Raw genomic sequence first — 25,262 nt, forward strand, 5'->3', positions numbered from 1 at the left:
ACAACTGGACGCCACGCAATTCTAAAATAAATAGACGTTAGGTACTTTTAAAAAATATATTTAATATTATTATTTATATTTAAATTATTATATTATGATTTAATAGTTGTTGAGAATTTAAATATGCACACGTAAATAATGATGTAATCGTGCACATGTTTAAGTTCCAACGAAAAAAGAAGGTTTTTTTATTTTTATATAAAGCCTTAGGCATGATAATTCTCAATCCGCAATAAAAAAAAACATTATATTAAGAGTAAAATGAATTAAACCTACTAAGTAGTAGATAGAAACTGATTAAAATTCCTTGTCTACTTTCTGTATACGTGTCTTCGACAGTGCGGCGTCCAATTGTCTTGGCGTCCAGTTGTCCCATTCCCTAATTATTGTGTCTGAATGAATGCATTTATGATTGTATTTTTATTTTATTATATTGCCTGTCTTCTCTACATATAGGTATATTTTTAATGTTTTTCCGTATTTTTTTCTATTTTTATTATTATGACTTCTTGTGTATTTTCTTTTTTCAATTACTCTTGAATATATTCTTTATACTTAATATTTAATCTAATTTAATTTATCATGCCTTTTGTCTTTGCACGTCTGTTATTGGGACCATTACATAATTTTGTATTCTATATTATCTGTTATTTATCATGTTGGTTGACCTAAATTAATAAAATAAAAAATATTATATTATTAATCGAGTATACTGAGCTACTTTGACTATTATTCAAATTAAAAATAGTCTAATTTAAAACTTAAAATTAAGTATAATTTAAAAGTTTCATATAGTGACTGTAGTGTACTTCAAAAATAAAAGAAAGTTCCTTTGCTTTTAACCTACTTATTTCCTGATCAATTAGGTACTTCCGGATTAGCCATAAGCTTAGAAGTTTGTATTATTATTTATAGTCCGCGTGGAAAATTTATATATTTATATTTTTTTGTTTCTTCGGTGCGTAGCGTGAATGATTTTCTTATAATTATAATTTAATTATATTCGTAGACGTTATTAGTATAATATATCTGTAAATAAATTAATTAACGCAACTTATAGTAATTGTTTTGTGTCTATTGTTATAAATAAATGTTTGTAAATAAACTGTGTTTTACTTTACACGACAGGGTATATTATAGGATCGTTTCGTAATAAATCTTCGCCAATGGTAAAAAAATCAACTAAGAAACAATGCAAAATTCCACACACCACAGAGCATCCCTAGAAAAGAGGAAATTGAGTAAGTCCATTCTACCATCTTCAAGTTTGGTACCTTAGTTTGTAGAGTGTCATTTGAAGAGAAGTGAGCTTAAGCTGATACTGAGGCTAAAAACAGGACACACAATGGGTAAAAGATTTTATGTCCTCATTGGAAGAAGTGATTCGCAGCTCTGCGATGAATGTGATGTTTTGGATGACATTGTACATAAAACAGTACAATTCCCTAAATATGATCGACACAGAGTACAGCTGCAAATTGCGGATATCTTTGAAAATGTCGACGAACTGAAAGGTGCCCTGGCAGAGGATAAAACGGAAGAGCTTGGCAAAATTGTAAAGTTCTTTAACAGAATTTGAGTGAGGACCTGATCGGCGGATCCTCTTCTAGATGAGAAGAGGCGATATGATAGCGAGTCGCAGTTAAAGCCTCGGTAAAATCAAACAAAAGTGAGGTTTTGTTTTAAATTGGTAACTCTACTTGGCTGGGAAAATACTGCATCGGTGGTACATAAACAATAATTTGCAGTAATATTACAATGATCCATTATTATTCTGTTTCTATTTCAATACATTCGTAATTAGGATAGAATTCAATTCGTGAAATGTAAATTTAAATTCATGTGGTCAGGCACTAATGAGCATTTTTCAAAAAAAAAAAAAAACAATTTGCTAATTGAACATAACTAGGTATGCTGGAAAAATTATTTCTTCGGTCATATTGATTTTGGCAATTCTTTTCATTGCTTAACTGCACTAATAAGTTAATTAATTAACCATACTGTATTACACAAATGAACAATGTATCTATATTTTATGATTATTGTTCTGAAAGAATTCATTATTTTTTATTAATTTGCTCAATACTTTATTTTTCGCACACTAATGAATGTAAAGTTTGTTGTTATAGAATACCGGTTTTTATTAATGTTTTTAGATGCGTTTTTTTCAGTTTCGCATAAGTTGAGTTCGATGATTAAATCAACATATTTTTTGCGATGTTCGGAATGGAAGATAAAATTGAATTCTGAATAACAAACACTTAAGTCGATTGGTAAAATATGGCAAGGTCTAAAACAGGGAACACAGAATTAATGGAAACTGAAATACCCAACGAATGTGGAGTAGCAGGCAAGCGATCTCGAGTGTGGAAGAATATGGGATAAACTTTAACACGTGTCAAGAATACGTCATTCTAATATTGTCCTTCGCTCTGACAACTGCGCTCGGTTTATGCACTAATACTCGTTCCATATTGGTGTATTTGCAGGTTGCAACACACACCATTGCACGTCTATAATGTGTGTTTCATTTTTGTAGGACACTTCGACATTTAAAACCCTACTTGATAATGTAGTGTATTGGGGTATAGCCTATCTGAGTTATATTTATTAATCTGTTCTATGGTCTAAAAGATAACACAATATTATGTTTCTAATGACGGCATTCAGAAATATATTTTCCTTTTAGTATACGTTCCAAATGGGGAGATGATATTATAGACTCAGTAATTAAATTTAGTTATACTTCTTTTTGTTTATTTTTGACCATTGAGTCCAACTACAGTAGTGCAGCAGTGAAACAAACTCAGAAAAATGTAGACTTTGAGAATATAATGTAGCTAAGCGTATTGTAACTTCACCACGAATCAAACCCTAAGCTCCTGGACAAAAATTTGCTCACTTATGCGTTCATTGGACTGACAGGCAGCAGCGTTAAATAGTTTTAGCATAACATAATAACCCTTACAAAAATTAACTATTCTATTCTAAAAATTAACTCTTTTATTCAACGAATAATTCTTAAGATTTAATAATTTACCATTCTTATTATTACTGAACATACATAATTCTGAAAAACACTTCCGAGAAAATATATTATAACCAATAGAAAAAATCTTTTTTGAAAAAAGTTAGCCACCCGGCTGGAATCGAGCCAGCATCTCTTGGGTTTACGCCCCGCCTCGTCCGCGCATCATCCTCTATGCTACGAGGCGACATACCAATTGCGACAAACTTTAACGATTGGCCTTTTAATACCTGCTCATCAGCGCTCTTCCAAATCAAGCTACTTTGACAATCGGTTTTTAGCAAAGTAGCTTGATTATGAAGAGCGCTGATGAGCAGGTATTAAAAGGCCAATAGTTAAAGTTTGTCGCAATTGGTATGTCGCCTCGTAGCATAGAGGATACTGCGCGGACGGAGGGCGTAAACCCAAGAGATGCTGGTTCGACATTTTTCAAAAAGATTTTTTCTATTGGTTATAATATATTTTCTCAGAAGTGTTTTTCAAAATTATGTATGTTCCTTACAAAAATGGTTAACACTGTGGGTGGTGGACAATTAGAAAATGGATGAATCAGCCCTTCTGTCAAATAATTTATGCACCACTGATCTAAGGAATGACCTCTGCGAAGAACGTGAAACGTGAAAGAAGATAGAATACAGTGACAACCCAAATAACAAATGAGATAACATTAATAATATTTAAAATTATAATGAATAATACACGCTCATAACATCAGCATAGCATAATGATTATGGAATAGTTAGGAGGATTGTCAAACCGTTAGTTTACTGTTTAAAATAGTTTTCCTTAATAATATACTAATACATATTGCTAGTAAAACGTGAAATACGGAAATAAAAGAAAACTTATTTGTATACAGAATGAAGGAATAGGAACAAGGAGTAATAATATAAAGAGAGTGTGTATTGTTCAGCTATATGTAGCCGTGTTTCTTACGTATAACGCACAGTAGAACCTCAATTTTATTATTATTAACTTAACTATGAAACGTTATACCATCATCTTGCTTCTCAGTACGGCTACCAAATTTAAACACAACACGGTTAACTATATTTCTTACTAAATTAAGTTTATAAATTACTCATCCAAGCCAATATTTACCGGCGACATGGACAAAAATATTTAATTCAGCCGTTGAAATTCTATTTTACTCTAACACATATTGCGGAGAATATAAGCGTACCGAATGCTTTCTCACTCGCACGTATGGTTTTTTTTGTTCAGGCCTTGAATGGAACATTGTGACAGAAGAAAGTTGGGTATAAGCGTGTGCCCAGCTCAGTGGCACACCCAGGATTTAATATTGGGGGGGGGGGGGCAAGGAGGAGAATGTAAATTAGTCCCATAGGCTCTTTTTCTTCTTCATATAATTATTTTTACATATTTTCACTATACTTGCCGATATATTTGTACAGTATCTCCTAGTTTTTATTAAATTTGAGACATAGTGGCGGTAACCGTTGAGCGTGTCATCAGCGACTGGCGGATTGGAAGTGACTAGCAGCGACCATGCTGGACATGTGCACCTAGTATGCTAAAACATTACTCAAATAATATCGGCTGTGCTACCCGCTTGGTCTAGGGCAGTGTTTCCCAAAGTGTGGTACGCGTACCCCCTGGGGTACGGGAAGAGTTTCGTGGGGGTACGCGCTGCACCGGGCTATGGCTACGCTTGGTGCAACAAGCATTAATAATACAACATCCATGCTAGAAGGTTTATCGCATGCGGAAGAAGAGCAATTGTTGGAATTATTAGCTTCAGGCGGATTCTTGCAAAATAAATATAAGGAGTGAACTTAAACATCATTTAGGTTGCAAATGCAAATGTGTATCCAGTTTTAACAGAGAAATGCCTGAAATACACCTTGCCTCTGCCATCTGTCAGCCCTCCCCAGCCATGACCTACACCACTCTGGAATTTCGGGATTTAAATTCTACCATTTTTTATCGCATTGATTTGAAATAATTCAATTCGAATTAATCGATTACTTTGTTTTGTAGCCTATCTAGTATCACTATTGTTCGAGAAGAAGAAATAAGGAGTGGTAGTGACTATATCCACCAGGAAACTCAGAAATAATGGAAACTGAAATACACAACGGGTAAGGCGATAGCAGGTAACCGACTCGAGTAAGGAAGAATCCGAGTTAAACTTACACACGTGTTAAGAATACGTTTGACGTCGAATACTAAAAACTGCTCTCGGTTTATGCACTTACGCTCATTTAATGTTGGTGTATTACACCTGCTTCACCATGCCGCGAATTGAATATTGCCTATCGCTATTCTATTTATTATCTGTTCTGTGATATCCACATATAATAATTTTCTTTGTTTTCATATACACATATATAATAATATATAGAATTTTATATTTATTGTCTCAATATGTTAATACTACAATAACAACAGTGACATCTTCCTGTGTTTTGACCTTCAACCTATTAGCATATTCATGAATAATAATTAACCTCTTAAATAATAAGTAGGTAGCTTCCTAAGAGGTTATATCAATTAAATTAATATAACGGGTTTTAGAGTTGCAAAGATATACTGGTTTTATTTAAAAATTACCCATTTTTTGTTTAAAAAATATTGTTAATTGCGTCAATGTGTTGAATATTGTATATTCAATTTTGTTGTTTAACTCCGTAATACAAACAAAAGGACTCCGCATAAGAATAATATATCGTATATTTCAATTCTTTTCTTTCGACCATGTCCGATCCTAATAGGATCACATGGGCCTCCACGGAGTGGAGGTTTGTATTAACAGATTTTATTTTTACGAGAAATGGATGTCAGCTACTTGGTCAACCTATTAGGTCCATACTCAGACAAATTGAAAAACAATATGTATACATGCCAGACCCAGGATTTGAACCTGGGACCCTCGACACTATAGACCAGCGCTTAAGCCACGCGGCCATCGTGGGTGTCATATTTCAATACATAGAGGTATTTAAATTATTGTTTTTAATATAATAATGTCTTCAAAAATGACTTCCCACTGTGCCTAAAGGGCAAAGTGTTCAACCAGTGTGTGCTTCCCGAAATCACATAAAAATGTGTAAAACATGAACCCTAATTAAAGACAGACCAAGAAACTTAGAATAGCACAGAAGGAATGGAGAGGTGCATGCTGGGCATAACGCGAAACGACAAAAGGCGGAATGAGTCAATAAGGAAACAGAAAAGGGTTTGGGATGTAATGGAGTTCAATTTACTCGATCAGATTAGTCAGTTAAATGACATTCAGATAATTGAACAGATTAGTCAGTTCAATTAGATTCCAATATTTTTTTTAGTTCTATATGTAATTCAATATTCTATATGAGTATACTATCCGTACAATCCGGTTTCTTTCTTCTAATCTTTCTATTAGGTTTGGTATAGATTATTCACTGTAAAAACTCCTCCATTTTTGGTAATATTGACTTGTGTATCCCTGATATCTAAGATTGAAATCGAGAGCTTCAGTTTTCTTTTTCCTCGATTTGGAAAATTAGTCTGCCATTAATAATGTCAATTGGCAAAGCAATTATTGTGCCCAATCAAACCGCTTTGGATATTGATATATTTCACTTAAATGACGTTGGGTAGACGATGGTCAAAAAATTATTATGTCAGGATTTAATTAATTAAATTTTATGATTTTTGCATTCACTCTTTTTATTACGCTGTTTTTTTTTATTTAACTATATCTGCGTTATGTTCATATTTTATTAATTATATTAACAACGTTAAATAAATAGGAGAGTAAAAGAAAAAATATGAATACAAGTACTTAATCCCAAAGCTATAGATAGGGTTATCAAATAAGGGTTCCATGAAAAAACAGAGCAGTGACAAAACAGAACACGAACGACAAAACAGAACATGACAAAACAGAACATGACAAAACAGAACAGTGACAAAACAGAACAGAAATAGAACTATGACCTTTCAGGAAAAATATATAGATTTAATATTGAAATTGTCCTATTTCTATTATGTTGATAGATTTTTAATAGCACATATTTTCAATACGCCATTATAAATTAAATTATATACATAATTTCTGCATTCTTAATCGCTAGAAAGCCTCAAATAAATGGGACTTAACTCGGTGTTGCCGGCAAGCTTAGGATATCTCATCAATATAATATGTTCAAAATGATTGGGTGACTATGTACAACAAAATAATGACCTAATCTAACCTAACCTAAATGGATTCCACAAAAAATAATGTTTCATTTTTCCCCTGGCTGTTCTGTTTTGTCACTGTTCTGTTTTATCATGTTCTGTTTTGTCATTTTGTGTTTTGTCATGTTCTGTTTTGTCCGGTTACCCAAATAAGATATATATATTTTTTAAATTCGAATATCAATAAGTTAAAACTATTGTGAGCTCTATGGCATGTTGCAATATCTTGTTGTTAAACCACGTATCTATCACGTAGATCAAACTCATCTAATCCATGCTAGAAAAAATCAGTAATCATGTTACTGTAGCGTTCTTCGTTGACAGTAACTACATTGCCATTTTCACTTTCAAAAACATACGTTCCAATTACATCTCCAGTCTAGACCATAAACCAAACCATACTGACTGTGGGTTTTCATCACTCCAAATATAACAATTGATCTTATTTACTAATTGGCGTATGCATATAACAGCAAACTGCATTCAAGCTATTTAATGCAAATTTGCATGCATAAACCTAAATAGAGTCCGTTGAGTAGTGACGTCACGTCGCTGACGTAATAAGCGGCATGCCGTGACTAATGTTACCAACTTTTAAATTTTGATTCCCCGATAATTAATTTAAAATTTTGAAATTGTGAATAGGTGTAAAAATGTGTAAACGGTACCATATAAATTTATTAATTACAAATGAATAATGATCATGGACTTGATTAATTTATTTGTTATAATATCATATTTATTTTATACTTCTTAATGCACAAAAGGATAATGTATACCCAGTAAATATTTCCATAATATTGCAATACAGCTTCGCGGGCTCATTGAAAATATTGACATTTCCATCGATTCTCGATATCTGTATACATTTTTACCATCATGAATCCATCTATAGCCCAACGACGACGGGCAGTTAACTTCAATCAAGAATCAGCTAAACCTACTAAACGCTTGTGATGAATTCATTTTAGACGTGTATTAAAGTGACACTGACAGATCGCCGCCATTTTAAGTTTAGTGCGCATTCCTGTACGCATCTTCGTGACTTGCATTTTTTTTATAGTTTTCTTATTCGGCTGATAAACCACTGACTGCGTTAAGTGCAGTTCGAGACTGTATAAATACGGCTGTAAATCATTTAACCAAAAATGAGTTTTATCGCTAAAGATATTTTTTTCATGAAATATTGGATCTGTTTCAAGTTGCTCTAAAACCCAATCAGCAAAATTTCAACGCACCAAATGGTCATTCGGTTTAAGTTTTTATAATAACTGTATTTTATACGTCTTTGAATGCAAATATTTATGAAGAATATTCCATGTTTTGCAATAAGAAAGTTCAAGTTCTTGAGAATGACGTGAACACACGTTGGGAATCAGAAAAAAATGCTGTTGTGATGTTTTAAAAATCCATAGTAGTAATTTGATAATTATTTACATCATAATAATATACTAAGTAATATTCATAAATTACGTTAGAATATACAGAAATTGAACGATCATAGGTTATACAAGATGTACATTAAACAGATAATTTATTGTGTGTGTACTAATCATTATAATTTCTAATAATTCTAGCACGTGACAGCAAAATACATTATTCAATTTTTAAACCGTCAGTCTGTTTATTTATAAAACTTTATTGTTGCTATACAATTAAATAATATGTACGTTAATTTTTATTTTTCACTGAAGTCAATTATTATTCGAATAATAATATTATAGATTAGGTACAAGGTTGCTCTTAAAATAATAATAAAAAAAAGTTTATCAAAATAGAGCATCTATAATATTATTATTCGAAAAATGGATAATCTTTATTGTGAGAAAAATTATGGGTACATTTTTAATTATCCAGGATAACGTACCATCAGTCTAGGGGTCACATGTAAATTGTACGATAAACATTTCATCGTGGCACAGTTCACCGTGAGCTTTCTTATCGGAAAAAGATAATCGCATACTATGGGTGATTTTGGCAAAATTCATGAATTCAAGAATGAAAACGTAACCTAACCTAACAAATAATCTAGTATATAGACTATTTTCGAAAATTGTGTGCTGCTAGCTTCCTGTAAACGTACGTTGTACGTTGATTTAAATACTGGAATCGTATTTTTAGTTATGGTTAGAAAATATTATTTTTTTGGATGTCATCGTTTTAATTATTTTTAAATTATTTAATAAAACGGTATTAAGTCAAAATAATCAAAAACCCAGACCTGTCTTTTGACGTTTGGCGTATGGGTTAGGGACGAATATTTTTTTTCTTTTGTGGCTTCACTTAAGCAGGCTTTAATTGAATTTAAAAAAACTAGCTAACACCATCTGCAATTTGTATTATTAGTTCAATGAAAACAAATAAAGATGACCGACAAAGCTTAGAATAAACTATTTTTGTCTAATCTCCACAGCCTACCTCCACCCTTCGTTACTGGTCTAAATCGATGGATCTTCCATTAAATAGTTTTTAACAAATACATCTGAATGTGTATAAAAATATACTTCTGGCGGGAATAAATGAGAACATTTTAGATCGGAACAGAAAAAAAAGAATAGATTAATTTGTGTAAGTACCTATGCTACGGTAAAATATTATCAAAATCTCTTCTTTGTATTTTTTTTTTGTTTTTACATAATTCAATTGCACGTTTTAGATATTTCGCTATTCCGTCTTGATAATGAATCCAAGTCATAGGTCATTGAAATGTTAAGAGATATCGTCTGCTTCTTTTGATATGATTGCAAAATGTAAATATTATTTTACAATCAAGACTAAAGAAAAATGTGTGGTATAGTAATATCACAATATCGTATGTAGGGAATCCAATCCCGAGCCAAGATTCTGATCCCGGGATTTCGGAATTACAATTTGACAATCCCGGGATCCTTTTGGGATTTTTTTCCATTGTTAATATAAAAATTTTATATTATGTACAAATAATAATAATAAAATCGTTCAAAAATAAATCTAGTATAATTTATACTTTCTAAGACATTTATTGTTAATATTGTATGCGTTCAATCTTGAAAATACATAAGTTTAATGGAGTAAATAATATTATAATAATAATGTGAATTAATTATGAAATTGCTGTTTCTGATAGTAAAGACTTGATGAATGGGTAAGCGAGATTTAAAATAGTAAATCAAATCATGGTGTACTTATGGCCTTTCCGCTTCATAAATCTAATTAGTCAGCCAAATATGAAACTGCCGTAAAACGTATGAGATCATGGTGGAATTACTTTGTTAATAGTACGAAGCATTGTTTTTTTCCCAATCTTTCTCATTTTTATTAATTTATGTGAAAAAATAAAATGAATCGGCATCTTACACATGGGTATAAATCAAACTTCATTTAAATTCAGTTTATTTCTAATGTAGTTATTTGTTATTAAAAGTATTTTTTCTGTTATATCTTCGTTTTTATTTTATTTTCCATAAAAATTGATAAAAAAATCAATTCCGAAAGTTTCGGGATTATTTTTATCAATTCCGGGATTCATAGGTATCGAAAATAGTTCGGGATCCCGGGATTGGAATCCCTAATCCCTAATGTAATCAGTTGCTGCAAAAATAATTTTATATCACTGTTTTCGTTGGCAATTCGTTTATATGGCGAACAATATTACATTCGTATATGATTATTGTTAAAGTATTTGGTGTCACCAGACGAAGAGATCAGTTTGCCACCGCTGAGAAATTTGCGTTTTTATCGAGTTCCGAGTAACTCAAAATAGGCATAATGTAAATTATTGAAATATCTTTAGTTTTGTACAAAATACTACGTTATTTTTTTTTATATCCTTCCGACCGTCAAATTTATAGGACATTAATTTGTGTTATAGTTTGTACTGGCATTTTTTCAAACATTCGAAAGAACCAAGGTCGACTATATTCAGGCCGTGGCACTGAATTATGAATTACGATGATAGTGCTAGTTATAAATTATTTTTGAATGCAATGAACTATTTGCAATGAATGGAGATGTTTGATTGCATATTTCATTGAAATTATTACCATTTAATTGAATATGTAACAATCGTCTATTTTTCTATTGACATGTTCAATGCCTCCGTTCAGGTAATCAAGTATTATGATAAGTATCTACTTACTAAACTTATTTTCATAATTTTATATGCTGTTTTTATGTTTTTTATTTAGTTTTTCTTCTATTCTACTTAAAATTTAACGAATAATTGTATTTTGCTGTTGTATAAATAATTGTACACAACTGTAATGAATTTATAAATATTATATGTGCTCTGTTTTACTGTTATATTTTATATATTTGTTTCCACATGTGCGTGCGCTGGTTGTAAATAAATAAATATTGATTTCGAATAATGTGCAATTACTATCACTACCATTGAAGTTGAATTGAAAAAATTGAAAAACATACTGGCGCGAATTCAGCAGATACAGGTTCAAGTCCCGTCGGGTGTCGTATTTTTTTTTACAAAACGATTTTTTCTAGTGTGTATATTGCATGACAAGTTTTCAAATTATGTATAAGTATTCAATATATAGAATGTTACATTCGCAAATCTTGTGTCTTATTCGTTGAATAAAAAAAACAGTTTATTCAATTATTAGCAAGTCTAAATACGTTTTCTAGTGTGTATGTTGCATGACAAGTTTTCAAATTATTTATAAGTATTCAATATATAGAATGTTACATTCGCAAATCTTGTGTCTTATTCGTTGAATAAAAAAAACAGTTTATTAAATTATTAGCAAGTCTAAATACGTTATAAAAACTAAATAATGAAGTAATCCGCGACGTCGGTTAGTAATTAGATAAGCATTTCATGTATCAACTATTAGCTAGAATCGTCGTTATTAACTAATGTGCCCGTAGCTTATAATTGGAAAAGCATACTAGCGCGAATCCAGCAGATGCAGGTCCAAGTCCCGTCGAGTGTTGTATTTTTTTCTACAAAATGATTTTTTCTATTGTGTACATGCATGAGACGTTTTCAAATAATGTATATTTTTCTATTATGACAGTGGTTCAGAGTGACGATTCTCAGAACTATATTAAATATATATCAGCCATAATATGGCTGTGTCGATGTGAAGATAGCAACAAATTCAGTTAAATATCTAAGTTCGATTGTAAATATAATATTTGCTAAGAACAACACAATAATATTGTGAATTAATTAGAACTGCGAAAAGCGAAATATCTACAACATCATAATACGAGTACACAGTCTTATTTATAAAATTAATCAACCATGTAGTATTGGCCACATATAAAAAAATATATTGCCACAAGCATTTCACCCACATGATTAATTTTATCAAGGAAGTGCCTATGTGGTACAAGGATTGGTTTGTGGTTGTATTACCTTATTTCAGTTAACGCCTGATTGGATTAAATGTGTTTAAGGTGAAATATTCGTAGAGGCTCCTTTCATGACTAAGGAATTAGACTTATCTCCCAATCTAACCATAATTGCGAATGAATAAGCATTCGGCACGTTTATAATTTCCGCAATATTCATTAGAGTAAGATATAAGACACATGAATAATCAATATAGTGAAGCTAGAAGTGAAGCAGATCTGACTTATGTGTTTCTGTACAGTTCAATATTTTTAGTTAATTTAGTAAAACAGATAGTTAACTGTGCTTTGCTTAAATAATTTAGTAACCGTATTCAAAAGCAAGATGATGGTAGATCTTGTCATAGGTAAGTTAATAGTAATTAAGTTGAGGTGTGTGTGCACGTGTCATACGCAAATAAAATGGCTTCATATAGCCGGACAATGTCCTATCTCTATAATATTATTGCTCTGAGGTCGCACCCAAAATTATTTTAAAGAGAGAGACACCAAAGGCTTAATGGCGTCAATAGAAAAACTCTCACCGGACGTGTATTGCCGAATTCTAATTGACGTTAGTGATGTGCGTCATATTATTTAATCACTCGTTCATGCGTCGGCAGGGTGTATGGTAACAATATAATTACAGGTAAATAGACAGGGATGTCATATCGAAAGGAAGTATAAATACTTCATAATATCATTATCTAATTAAAACAGAGTCGATAAATGGAATATAAATATAATAGTTATATGTAAATTGTACGTATTACATTTTACCATAGCAAAGTTTTCCGTGAGCTTTCTTATCGGAAAGAGATGACCGTATAACATACAATCATTTAGAAGAAATTTTTATTTAGCTAAATATTTTTTCAGACTTATACGCGGCGTAAATGTGAACTCTGCCATTCTTGGTGGTATTGGCTTATGTGTCTCTGATAATTACCTTAGGAATCGAGGGCATCCGTTGTTTGTTCTCCCAAGGTGCAGAACTAACCTGCCATTAGTAATGCCAATTGGGAGGGCAATAACCATGTTTAATGAAATCGCTTCGGATATTGATATATTCCACTTACGTGAGAGTGAATTTAGGTGGACGTTGTTTTGTAAGTTTTTAAGATAGGGTCTATCAAAGTTCACTCTGTGTGCTTCCATCTACTTTTATATTTGTTATTTTATTTCTTATTGTATTATTAACTCACATTCTCTGTATTTTTATTTTTAAAAATTATTAACACTTATCTCATGTCGTGAACGCTTTGAATTTATAATTTATGTTCATTATATGTAAAATAAATAAATTTGATGTGAAATTTGATTTGATTTGAATGATTTCTTTAGCACCGAGATGAAAAAAATACGCATTGTTCTGTATTTTAAATTTAATAACATCCATATTCTCTACTGTTTTTCCCTTGTATTTCGGTAGTTATTATTAGTGTTATAGGTCCAAGTCGGTTTACATGAAGCCAGGCGAGAACCGCACCAATTTTCATAAACGATTTTGGCAAAAATCATGAATTCAAGAATGAAAACCTAACATAACTTAACCTAACCTAACGTAACCTAATAAATAATCCAGTATATCGGCTATTTTCAAAATTTGTTTGCCGCTGGCTTCCTGTAAACCGACAAAAACCGTGTTTTATTTAGACATGAATTTTATATCAGAAGTATACGACTCAAAGAGGTTGGACGGTCTTTATATACGACCATATAATATTTCTGAAACAACATTTCACGGTGAAGTGTGAAACGGGAAACTGCATACCTACGTACAAATTTCCAGACACGGAATATTATACAATAAAAAATATTAAGTATAGAAATTGTCTGTTGGTTAAAAAAAATATATACCAAAACTAATAAAAGTATTATTAAATTTTGATGTCATGCATATAATAATTATGTACTTAAGTAGGTTTTAGCTGCATCGGCATGGTTATGGCTAATAATATATGTAAGATTTGGCCTTACACTTTGTATGGGTAACATTTAAATGCGTAAAATGTTGTATCGAAAATTTTATATGGTCGTATATTAAAGACCGTCCAATATCTTTGGATCGTATTGCACTGAGATGAAATTCATGTCTAAATAAAACACGGTTCTTGTCGGTTTACAGGGAGCCAGCGGTAAACAAATTTTGAAAATATCCGATTTACTCGATTATTTGTTAGGTTAGGTTATGTTAAGTTATGTTTGGTTAGGTTAGGTTAGGTTTTTATTCTTGAATTTTGCCAAAATCAGAGATGACCGTATAGTATACGCCTATACGGTCATCTCTTTCCGATAAGAAAGCTCACGGCGAACTGTGCTACGGTGATATGTAATACGTACAATTTACACGTAACCATTTAAATGCGCACGCCAAAAAGCTAAATCGACGCAGCCGTATTAAATTTACTACCTGCCAACGGGACTGCACAATAAGATGATCCATCCATAATTATTCATGAATTACAGAAATCTTCACAGAAAAAAAGGTCAAGCTTAATATCGCTATCCATAAATAAATAACAAACATAAATGAAACAACAGCTGTGTAATTAATTCTATTTTTACATTCAAAATTTTCGAAAGACTGCGCGCGTACCAAAGAGAGTCGCAGTTATCCATATTTGGCCATGTATTTTTTTCGACGTATACGTGGTGAAAATAAGAACCCTGCCATTCTTGGTAGTATTGACTTGTCTGTCCCTGATAACTATCTTAGAAATCGGAAGCATCAGTTATAATATTCTCATGAAGAGCAGAACTAACCTGCTATTGATGATGCCAATTGGGAGGGCAATAACTCAATGTTCAACCAAATCGCTTCGGATGTTGATATATTCCACCTACGTTATGATGAGTATTTTTATAGGTGGACGTTGTTTTATAAATTTTTAAAATATGATCCACTTAGCTCATTTGGTGTGCTTCCCTGCTTTATAATTTATATTTTTTACCTTTTACTTTACTTTTCATACTGTTTTTGTGATAATTCATAATATATTTATTTCTTCTCTACACTGTTTCTTTGTTTTTAAATGTCATGTTATGAACGTCTTAAATTTATAATTTGCAATATTCACGGTATGTAAAAATAAGTAAATTAGAATAAAATTTGAATTTATCAGCTACTGGTTGAGGCCAATGTACTTAGAATGGCCTCAATACTTTATTATACAAATTCTTAAGGTAAACACCTTTGACTATAGATACGTAAACACTGTTTTACCGCGTTCCGCATGTGTTCCATTATTTAGTGTTAAATAATAAGATTGTAGCATTTAAATTTAAATTAATATATTATAATATCATGGACATTAAAATGAATAGGTATTTCGAAATGCTCATAACATGACATTTAGATTAAAATAACATATACGAGTAAATAATAATAATAATAATAATATAACGTAGTAAATTAAAACAATCCAAGAATAATGCTCAGAAATCTTGAAGATTTTTATATATTGAGTGTGTTCTACCAGCGGCGAAGAGTAGAAGTAGGCTGTTAAGATCCGACATAAATAATGCACACTAAACTTTGTCAGTCAAATGTATTTGTTTAAATTTAACTAATACTATAATCTGTAGATAGTGTTTGTCAATTTCTAAAGTTCAATTAAGCCCTGCCTTATCCAAGCCATAGTAGATAATAATAAAAAATATTCGTTTATCTATATAATATCTAAAATTATGCCATAGATATTTCATAGATAGAAGCGTGTGAAGTGAGCGTCAATGCATAAACCGAGAGCAGTTGTCAGTATTCGACAAGTGTTTAAGTTTATCCCGGCGTCGTCCTTACTCGAGATTGGTTACCTGCCAATCCTTACCAGTTAGGTATTTCAGTTTCCGAGTTTGGAATGAATGAATTATGAATATCTGAGTTCTTTCTTCACAGACCTTATAATATTAAGAAATGAGAAAAATGATCCCTCATTGTATCTAAGCATAATATAATTCTATTGTGTATTGACTAAATTCAACCCCCTCTACTGATAGGATTGTATTCAGTAGGAAAAACAGGTAAATTGTTCTTGAAATATATGATATGGAATGGAATTACATAATATTATACAATGTGTATACTAAATTTTACCTGGATTGATGTTATACAGCTTACTAACAATTATTTATTATTGAAAGAATAATTGATATTATATAGTAAACAATTTGTATCTATTTTAAGGCCCGGTTTAATTTAATTGTATTAAAAAGACGCCACATTTCTACTCTAATATTATATATTTCTCTATAGCGCTGACGTTTGCAAATTATACATAGCCAATTAATGCAAAAGAGATCAAAGTACTATGTAAAGGTGCATGTTGAGAATAGTGAAAAATAGTAATAAAGATGTCTAAATACTGCTGAGATGTGCTGAATACATTTTTGAATAAGTGGATAACGGTTGGCCAAATAACCCAAAAGACATTTTAATAATCAAGAATTAATTACTACTAAAACGTAGACATACGTCAGGATGAAATGCTAAAACCCGAGTGAAGGATTTTATCGAGCAATGGGTCAATTTAAGAAGATAATACCATTAAATTTTATCAAAATACTTTTTAAAAAAACAAGGTACTTATCTATTATTTATGAATTATCCTTATACTACTATTTTAAAATTATAAATACTTACGATTAGAACACAACAATCTGCTAATTAAATTCAAACTTCAAACATGTTTAGATGTCATGACAATTTATTAATAATGATATAAGTATTGCTTACCTTGAACTTCTGGGACGTAATAGCGAAGATTCTCCTCCTTTAATTGACAAAACAATTATTATTATTTTATATTATTTCCAAGAAACAAATATTTTAAATTTATTTTTAGTATGGGTAAATAAAAACATGTTCAATTAAATTTTATAAAAATCAACTTAAAGTGATTCCAAGTTAATCCGGCTTAAAACGTTACTTAATATGTTGTCTCAATTTAAATAAATACAATACACTATTAGCCAGTTGATTATTATAATATAACATAAATATTATGAAAGCCGACTAAAGATCAATAAATAACATTATACCAGTCATTATTGTTTTTAAATTATATAGACGCATAATTAATTGCTTAATAAGTGTTTATTATATTTTATATTAAACAAATAATTTTCACGAATGATAACAATGACGTCAGTAATCTTATGATTTATAATACACATTATTTACTACAATGACGTAAACTAGTTTGCACTATTTGGAATTTATCAAGAAATGTTATGAGTAAATCGCTTCAATAAAAAAACTGTGATATATTCGATAAATTATAACTAGTTGCAAGTATAAGTTATAGGTTTTTTAGAATAATTTATAATTGAAATCTGTGATATGAATCACCGGTACAAGTCGGCTTACAGGAAGCCAGGCAGGAACTGCGCTAATTTGCATAGCCGATTTTGGCAAAATTCATGAATTCAAAAATGAAAACCTAACCTAACCTAATCTTACTAATAATCCAGTATATCGGCTATTTGCCGCTGGCTCCTTGTAAACCGACAAGAACCAAATTACTTTTTAAATCGACCGATTTGTTTGAAACCGTTTTTTTTAAACGATAGCGAATCCTGATTAATTTAGATGTAATTTTTTTAATAAATGTCGGCTAAATTTTAAGTAGTTCCAATATAAATGACTTGGCTAGATGTAATAAATAATTACACGTATTTTATAATTGAAATTTGTGATATAAATCAATCATTCTTATTTTGTCGTTCTATATGAGACTATTATTTTATTAAGCAGTAGTTAATCCCGATTAAATTTAAGTTGATTTTTATTAATACTGACTAAACACACTTTACTGTTATAAAAATATTTATTTTTTTGTAATAATATTACGAGGTACAATACTAAATTATTATTTTTAATAATTAGTTACTATATTATATTGAAAAGATGAAAAAATATACTGCACACATTGGATTTAAATTATATTCAATTGACACTTTGGATATTTTGTAAAAATTATTAGATAGTAAATTGGTTTACGAACTTATTATTTGATTGATAATTTACTGAGTCCGTGTACAGACGACTGACCCCAACGGAGTATCAAAACGAAGTGACCACGCTGTGATGATAGAATTCATAACGAAAGCCATCCAAAGATGTTCGATGAGCGTTTGGCACTACTCTTCGTATCCCCACCAACCGGAAGCGTGGCGGGAAGGTCGTGGTTTTGCTGTCAAATAAGCCGTTTGATATGATATTTGAATTATTAACAATGCTGCTGATTGGAGCGTAAGTAGGTGATTACTTGCGGTTTCGACGATATAATCGATAGGTATAAAAACATAATTTCGTTAACATATTACATAATTCGATAGAATTCATAAATATGCTTATTAAAAAATAAGTAGGTATGCGTCTTGTGCAGCGTATTCAAATGCAGGTAGGTATTTTAATTGAATGCACATTGGCTGGAATTTCATAAATGCAGGTTTGTGTTCCGTATATATAATTATTTAAATATATCTAATACATATGTTTCTGAGGTGCTCCTTGTTATATGGGTAATCTAGAATATCGCTTTATTATTATTGGCCCACATGCTCTTACACTCTAACACGCGCATTACCATGATCTTATTCCCTAGTTCATTTATCGTTTGTCAATGTATGGCTACGGCCGTATGTTGTAGCTTAGCCACTGAGAAATGCCAATAGAAATGGCGTATTTCAAAAATATGCTACCTTATTCTTAGGTCAATAAATATTATAAAGCAAACATTATTCGGAAAATGTTTATCACATTTGAATGGTCAAAGACATAGCTTATAATTAGTATCTTGAAATGTGTAAATCTTGCCCATTTTTTGAATAATAAAATGCCTAATTCTTGTCAAATTTGGGATCACAGAGATTATCAATATAATTTTTTATCGTAAATATTTCACTATAATAATGTCGACATAAATTTTACTAATGGTTTTATAAATGCTTTTAAAAATTAATAAATATAAAAAATCTTAACACCACTGCACATGGATGTACTGAAATATGACTATATTCTAAAGCATTAGATCGAGAGGTTTAAAAGAATACTATTTTATGTAATAAAAATACTTTATGCAGTCATCAAATGTTTAAAATAAATATAAAAGATAATAAGGCTTCAAAACTATATAAATAGATTATCTACAACGTTTAAGGAATGTCCAGGATCATGCTTTGAAAATAGCATAAAGCCTCCATGTTGACCTACGCGGCGCACGTCCCCCCTTGAAGTATTAACTAACCCAATACCTGGGAGTACTATAATATTCCAAATCACTGAGTATACGGAAAGTAGGCAAAAAAGCTTCATGAAAAGTTTACAGAAATACAGTACAGATTTAAACCTAACTTCTTAATTATATATAAGTGCCTGAATGGTATCTTCAAACGTACCTCCCATTGTGTCTTAAGTGTTAAGTATTCGATTTATAACGTTCGCGTATGCGTGTGAAAAATACGAGTAACGTAACGTGACATGGGAAGGTGTATGTTGGGCACAACACGTAAAGATCACAAAAGAAGCAGATAAAAGTATGCGATGAATAGAGGTATTTAAGCAGATGAAATGACAATAGGTTTGATATATCGCTCGGCGAGTAGACAACCGCTGAACAAATGTCGTCATACAGTGGTACCCAACGGACACTAAGCGCCCACTGGGACACCGAACGAATAAAAAAAGAAAGGAAGGAACATAATGATTCATTGCGTGGCAACCAAATTCGCCATTTTGGAAAGCAACGATTTTGCGTAAACAAATATTACGTGGTCTGTACGTGTGCGTATAAACATTGTATGTGTTTGTGTATTTTATGTTTTTGCATCACGCAATGTCGGCCATATTTGCCGGCCTTTCTGATTGCCGTGATTTGTACATAATAATATGCTCTTCCCATCTTTTTTTATTCGTAGGGGACACACTAAAGCCCGTTGGATAGACGAGCTCATAAAGTTCGTTGGATGTACGTGGCAGTCAATGACATTTGGTGGCAGTGAATAGGTAACTAGTGACCGAGAGGAGCTTAAGGAGCTAGGGGAGTCCTTCATGTAGTATTGGATCGACCGCGGCTGAAGATGATGTTTATGACATAACTATTACACTCTTCCGCCATTGGTAAATGCATAATATGAACCATGTTCGATCCGAAGAATATATCAATAAACGCCTTTTCCTTGATTATTTAAATTTACAGTAATAGGTATTTTCATTTTCAATTTCAATTTCAATTTATTTATTTATTTAACACATTGTGGACATTACAAAGTATAAGTTTAAGACGTTCACAACATGACATTTAGAAACAGTTTTATGTACAGTATAAATATGTAAATACAAAAAATATTAAGTATATAGGTACAAGGAAGTACACCGGATGAGTTAAGCAGACCCTATTTTAAGAATTTAAAAAACAACGTCCACCTAAATTCACCCTCAAGTAAGTGAAATATATCAATATCCGAAGCGATTTCATTAAACATGGTTATTGCCCTCCCAATTGGCATTACTAATGGCAGGTTAGTTCTGCACCGTGGGAGAACAAACAACGGATGCCCTCGATTCCTAAGGTAATTATCAGAGACACACAAGCCAACACCACCAAGAATGGCAGAGTTCACATTTACGCCGCGTATAAGTCTGAAAAAATATGTAGCTAAATAAAGATCCCTTCTAAATTTTAAGCTACAGTATGTAAGCATCCCTAAGAGAAAATCAGTCGAATAGAGCCACGGATAATATCCATACAGCCGAAAGTAAAGGAGTCTTAAAAATTTCTTTTGGACTCTCTCCACCATAAGGCCGTACCCTACCTACATTACTATCTACATTTACCATACCATACATACCTACGTTATATTTATGATACGGAAAAAAAGACGCGATATTCTTGATTAACTATTTCATAAATCATAATAAGTTATCCATACACCGTTGTCGTCCGTTAATCGGAAGCAGAGCATATATAAATCGGGCGACTTATTGTCCGCGGACTTTTGGTTCGTCAATGGAGGGGAATGGGACTACTGGACGCCAGGACAATTGGCCGCCGCACTGTCGTAGACACTTATACAGAACGTAGACGAGGAATTTTAATCAGTGTCTATCTACTACTTAGTAGTTTTAATTCATTTTACTCTTAACATAATGTTTTTTATTGCGGATTGAGAATTACCATCCTTAAAGCTTTTTATAAAAATAAAAAACTCTTTTTCGTCGGAACTTAAACATATGCATGATTAAATCATTATTTACGTGTGCATATTTAAATTCTCACCAACTATTAAATCCTAATATAATAATTTAAATATAAATAATAATATTAAATGTTTATTTAAAAGTACCCATAAGTACCTAACGTCTTTTTATTTTCGAATTGCGTGGCGTCCAGTTGTCCAGGCGCCAAATCGTCCTAGACCCTCAATGGAGTGCCTCTATAATGACAAGGTTTTAGTAGCTAATATTTCAGAAAGTGACATGACACACGTATTTAACTAGGTAGGTGATATAACAAGACATATTAGTAGGTATCCACATTAAAAAATATACAGTAAGTAATAAAGGATAATAGGTACGTGGAAGTATTTATAAAGTGAAGTAGAAATACCCTATTTTAAATAAAAAAAATATATATCACATTATACCTATATAACGTATCTAGTAAAGCTTCTAATTTATATTTACTATTTGCATAATATTTTCACATTACGAATTGTCTACACCTAGATAAAAATAATAGTAAAATGGTTATTTATACATTTATAACCTACTTGACATGGTAGGTATATTATACAAGGTAGCAATCAATGGTGTGTTGATATTGAGATCTCGCTTTGATAGATGAGTAGGGTAAAAGCAAAAGTATTTTTTTCCATTTTTGTAATGACACTCTTTGGAATGTTCAAATTAGAGCAAATAATTTTATTATTTTTAATTTAGACAATGGTAAAAGTATATCAGTACATTCTGTTAAGATAATATAATAAAACGTATAGTGTCGCTGAAACCTCATCAAAATTCTGTCCTTTTTTTGTTTATGCACATATTTAGTTATTTAAAAAAAGACACATTGAACACATAACAAATTATCAATTCAAGACGTACACAACATGGCAACGTAAATAATAACTCTGCAATTGTGGGCAGTGTTGACCTGTGTGAAAGCATCAGTAAGTTGTTTATTCTCCCAAGGTGCAGAACCAACCTGCCACTGGTAATGCCAATTGGGAGGGCGATAACTATGTTCAACCAAATTGCTTCGGGTGTTGATATTATATTCCACTGTTCTGCTTAACTGATCCGGTGCACTTCCTTGTACCTATCTAATTTATATTTTTTGTATTTACACCTTTCTGCTGTTTATTTACTTAATACAGAGCTATCGATTTTTTATGTAAGTAATACTGTTTTAATAGTATTTCTTTGTTTGTAAATGTCATGTCGTGAACGTCTTAAATTAATATTTTATAATATTCACAATAGGTATGTAAAAATTTTAATTTGAAAAATTTTCATGTGGTAGCGACCAGCGCTCGAAATGGAAAAGTTTACGAACTGGAGCGCTCGACAAATTTTCTGAAGATATTTACATAGTCATCAAATCGTATGTGTATTTTATAAAAATAAGTGTATCAGATTTTCTATTCCATGGCCTATCCAGCTCAGATGGTCAACATATTTTTTCCACGAGACAGAGCGATAATTTTACAAATTTCACGAGCCGGAACGGCGCTCCGGTGCGTTCCATTCCATTTAGAGCCCTGGTAACGACACAGAAAATATAAGTATTATAATCAGGAGAACTTTAATTACATTGAGCAGGCATTCATCCAACAGGAGACTGATCCAGACCGATAATGAAGGTTCCATATTAATTACAAATTAACTAGTTTGGCAGTGAATACTTTGCATTGCCTAATCATATCTGAGGTCATTACATGGATTTATAATATTATTGTTATTATGGGTTTAATATAATATTATATACTATCCTCTCGTGTTAAATACGTATTTTAAAATACCCAATTTGCATAATTTCTCATTGTATTGTTTTCAAAATAGTTTTGACACGTCATATAATGAGTCATTTTTCAAAAATATAAACCACAAACATAACAAAAGTAAACGGTATTTACTGATTTCTAAAATATACTCATAATCTCTGATAAATATAACCTTTGATATATTAACTTTACTAATCGATCTATTATGGTGATTGATACTAACAATATTGGCAGACAGAATTCCGTGTAAAATCAATCATATACGTTTGATAGAAATAAATTTATTTTGAAAAAAAAACACTAGACAATAATATATATTTTACCTTTAGGAATCTTCATAGCATTGTGATTTCAAATTGCATTTAAAACTATATAAGTACCTAATAATAGTTCCTACGTACTTATGATAGGTAGGTAGGTATTTAATATTTAACGACCGCTCACTTTTGTTGTTTCTTATTTAAAAAAAAAGTATTTTGTTCTTTTAAGATATCACGTTTTGTAATCTTCAAAGTCGATTAATTATCTCAAAAAATAAATCGATGACGCCCACGTTTTTTTGTTACATTTCGGTCTATCAGATTGAGTCATTGTTATTTTTTTGGAAGATGTTTGTAATTTGGAAAAATATAGTAAGAAAAATATTTCTAAAAATCCATCGGATTCCGATTAAGGCTATACCTCAATAATTGAGGCATGGTCTAAAAAGATCGTGGCTAGGCGATGCGCGGATTGCGGGTCGCGGGTGCAAATGACGCATGCCGACCGTAATATATTTTGTCATATAAATCCAACATGCGTCCATTTAATGTTCTGTTTATTGTTCTATTAGTAACAATAATGATATATTCATTGACATGTTTTCTTTTTCAAGTAAATGGGTAACGTTTTTAGTAATCTTTACACGATTTAAGAATTAATACCCCCGTCGCCATCACGAAACAAATTGACGTATTCACACCTCTACGTTCGTTCTCCGAATGCTAGCGAGTCCAAAATTTCGTCGCGCCTATAGTTGCAAATTATTTGCCGTTTCACTGATGTATCGTCTTAATGTGGTTTAACATTTTATCCACATGTACCGTACCTAACCACGGTGAAATTAACAAATAACTATGCGTCCGAGGTGTTATCAAATTTTATTAATATCGGTGACCTTAATTCCTTCTCCGTCAGTATAGTCAGGATCTTCCCATATGCAGGATATCTAAATTTTAGATTAAAGGTATTTGCATTTTATAATAATTTTTAATTAAACTATTTTTTATTCGATAAATAATGCACAATCCTTAATATCCTTTCATCTCATCATCATCTCATCATCATCTCATCTCATTCATCCATTCATCCATAGCACTCATATTTTCATAAAAATATTTTTTTCTAATAAGTATATTTCCGAAGTTCCCAACTATATTGGCATTTTGACAAAATAATGTTACATTCTTAAATCGTCCGTAATATTAATTGAATAAGAAATATTTTAAATATACACTGTTTTCGCGTAAACTCTATACGAGTTTAGATATCATTTATAAATTATGGTAAATCAATGGTTTCTCCAGTATCTCGTATTACATCTTCTCGAAGTAAGGAAAATCCAATGAAACTCTTAATCCACCAATCAGAATCTTCCTCGTTCTCTCGGACTTTCTATATTATCAAATAATATGGGTTTTTCTAAGAATATAATAATATGCCGATCAGTCTG

General features: G+C 31.4%; 1 protein-coding gene across 2 annotated transcripts in view; it reads right to left on the reverse strand.

Annotated features, from left to right (window-relative positions):
- LOC147070371 (royal jelly protein-like protein) overlaps positions 1 to 18,620 on the reverse strand; it is a 78,456-nt gene extending 59,836 nt beyond the window's left edge. Inside the window, exons 1-2 of one of the 2 annotated variants that reach the window (XM_085949803.1) lie at positions 18,550 to 18,620; positions 17,280 to 17,316 (exon numbers count right to left, since the gene is read on the reverse strand). The gene's annotated coding sequence lies outside the window, so the exon portion shown is untranslated. Of the gene's footprint in view, positions 1 to 17,279; positions 17,317 to 18,435 lie in introns of both variants that reach the window. The other variant, XM_085949805.1, reaches the window with a different exon arrangement.
- Positions 18,621 to 25,262: the final 6,642 nt, after the last annotated feature.

The sequence above is a fragment of the Rhyacophila brunnea genome, unplaced genomic scaffold (assembly GCF_057557595.1).
Source record: "Rhyacophila brunnea isolate RB1 unplaced genomic scaffold, BYU_Rbru_1.0 scaffold_22, whole genome shotgun sequence".
Lineage (NCBI taxonomy): Eukaryota > Metazoa > Arthropoda > Insecta > Trichoptera > Rhyacophilidae > Rhyacophila > Rhyacophila brunnea.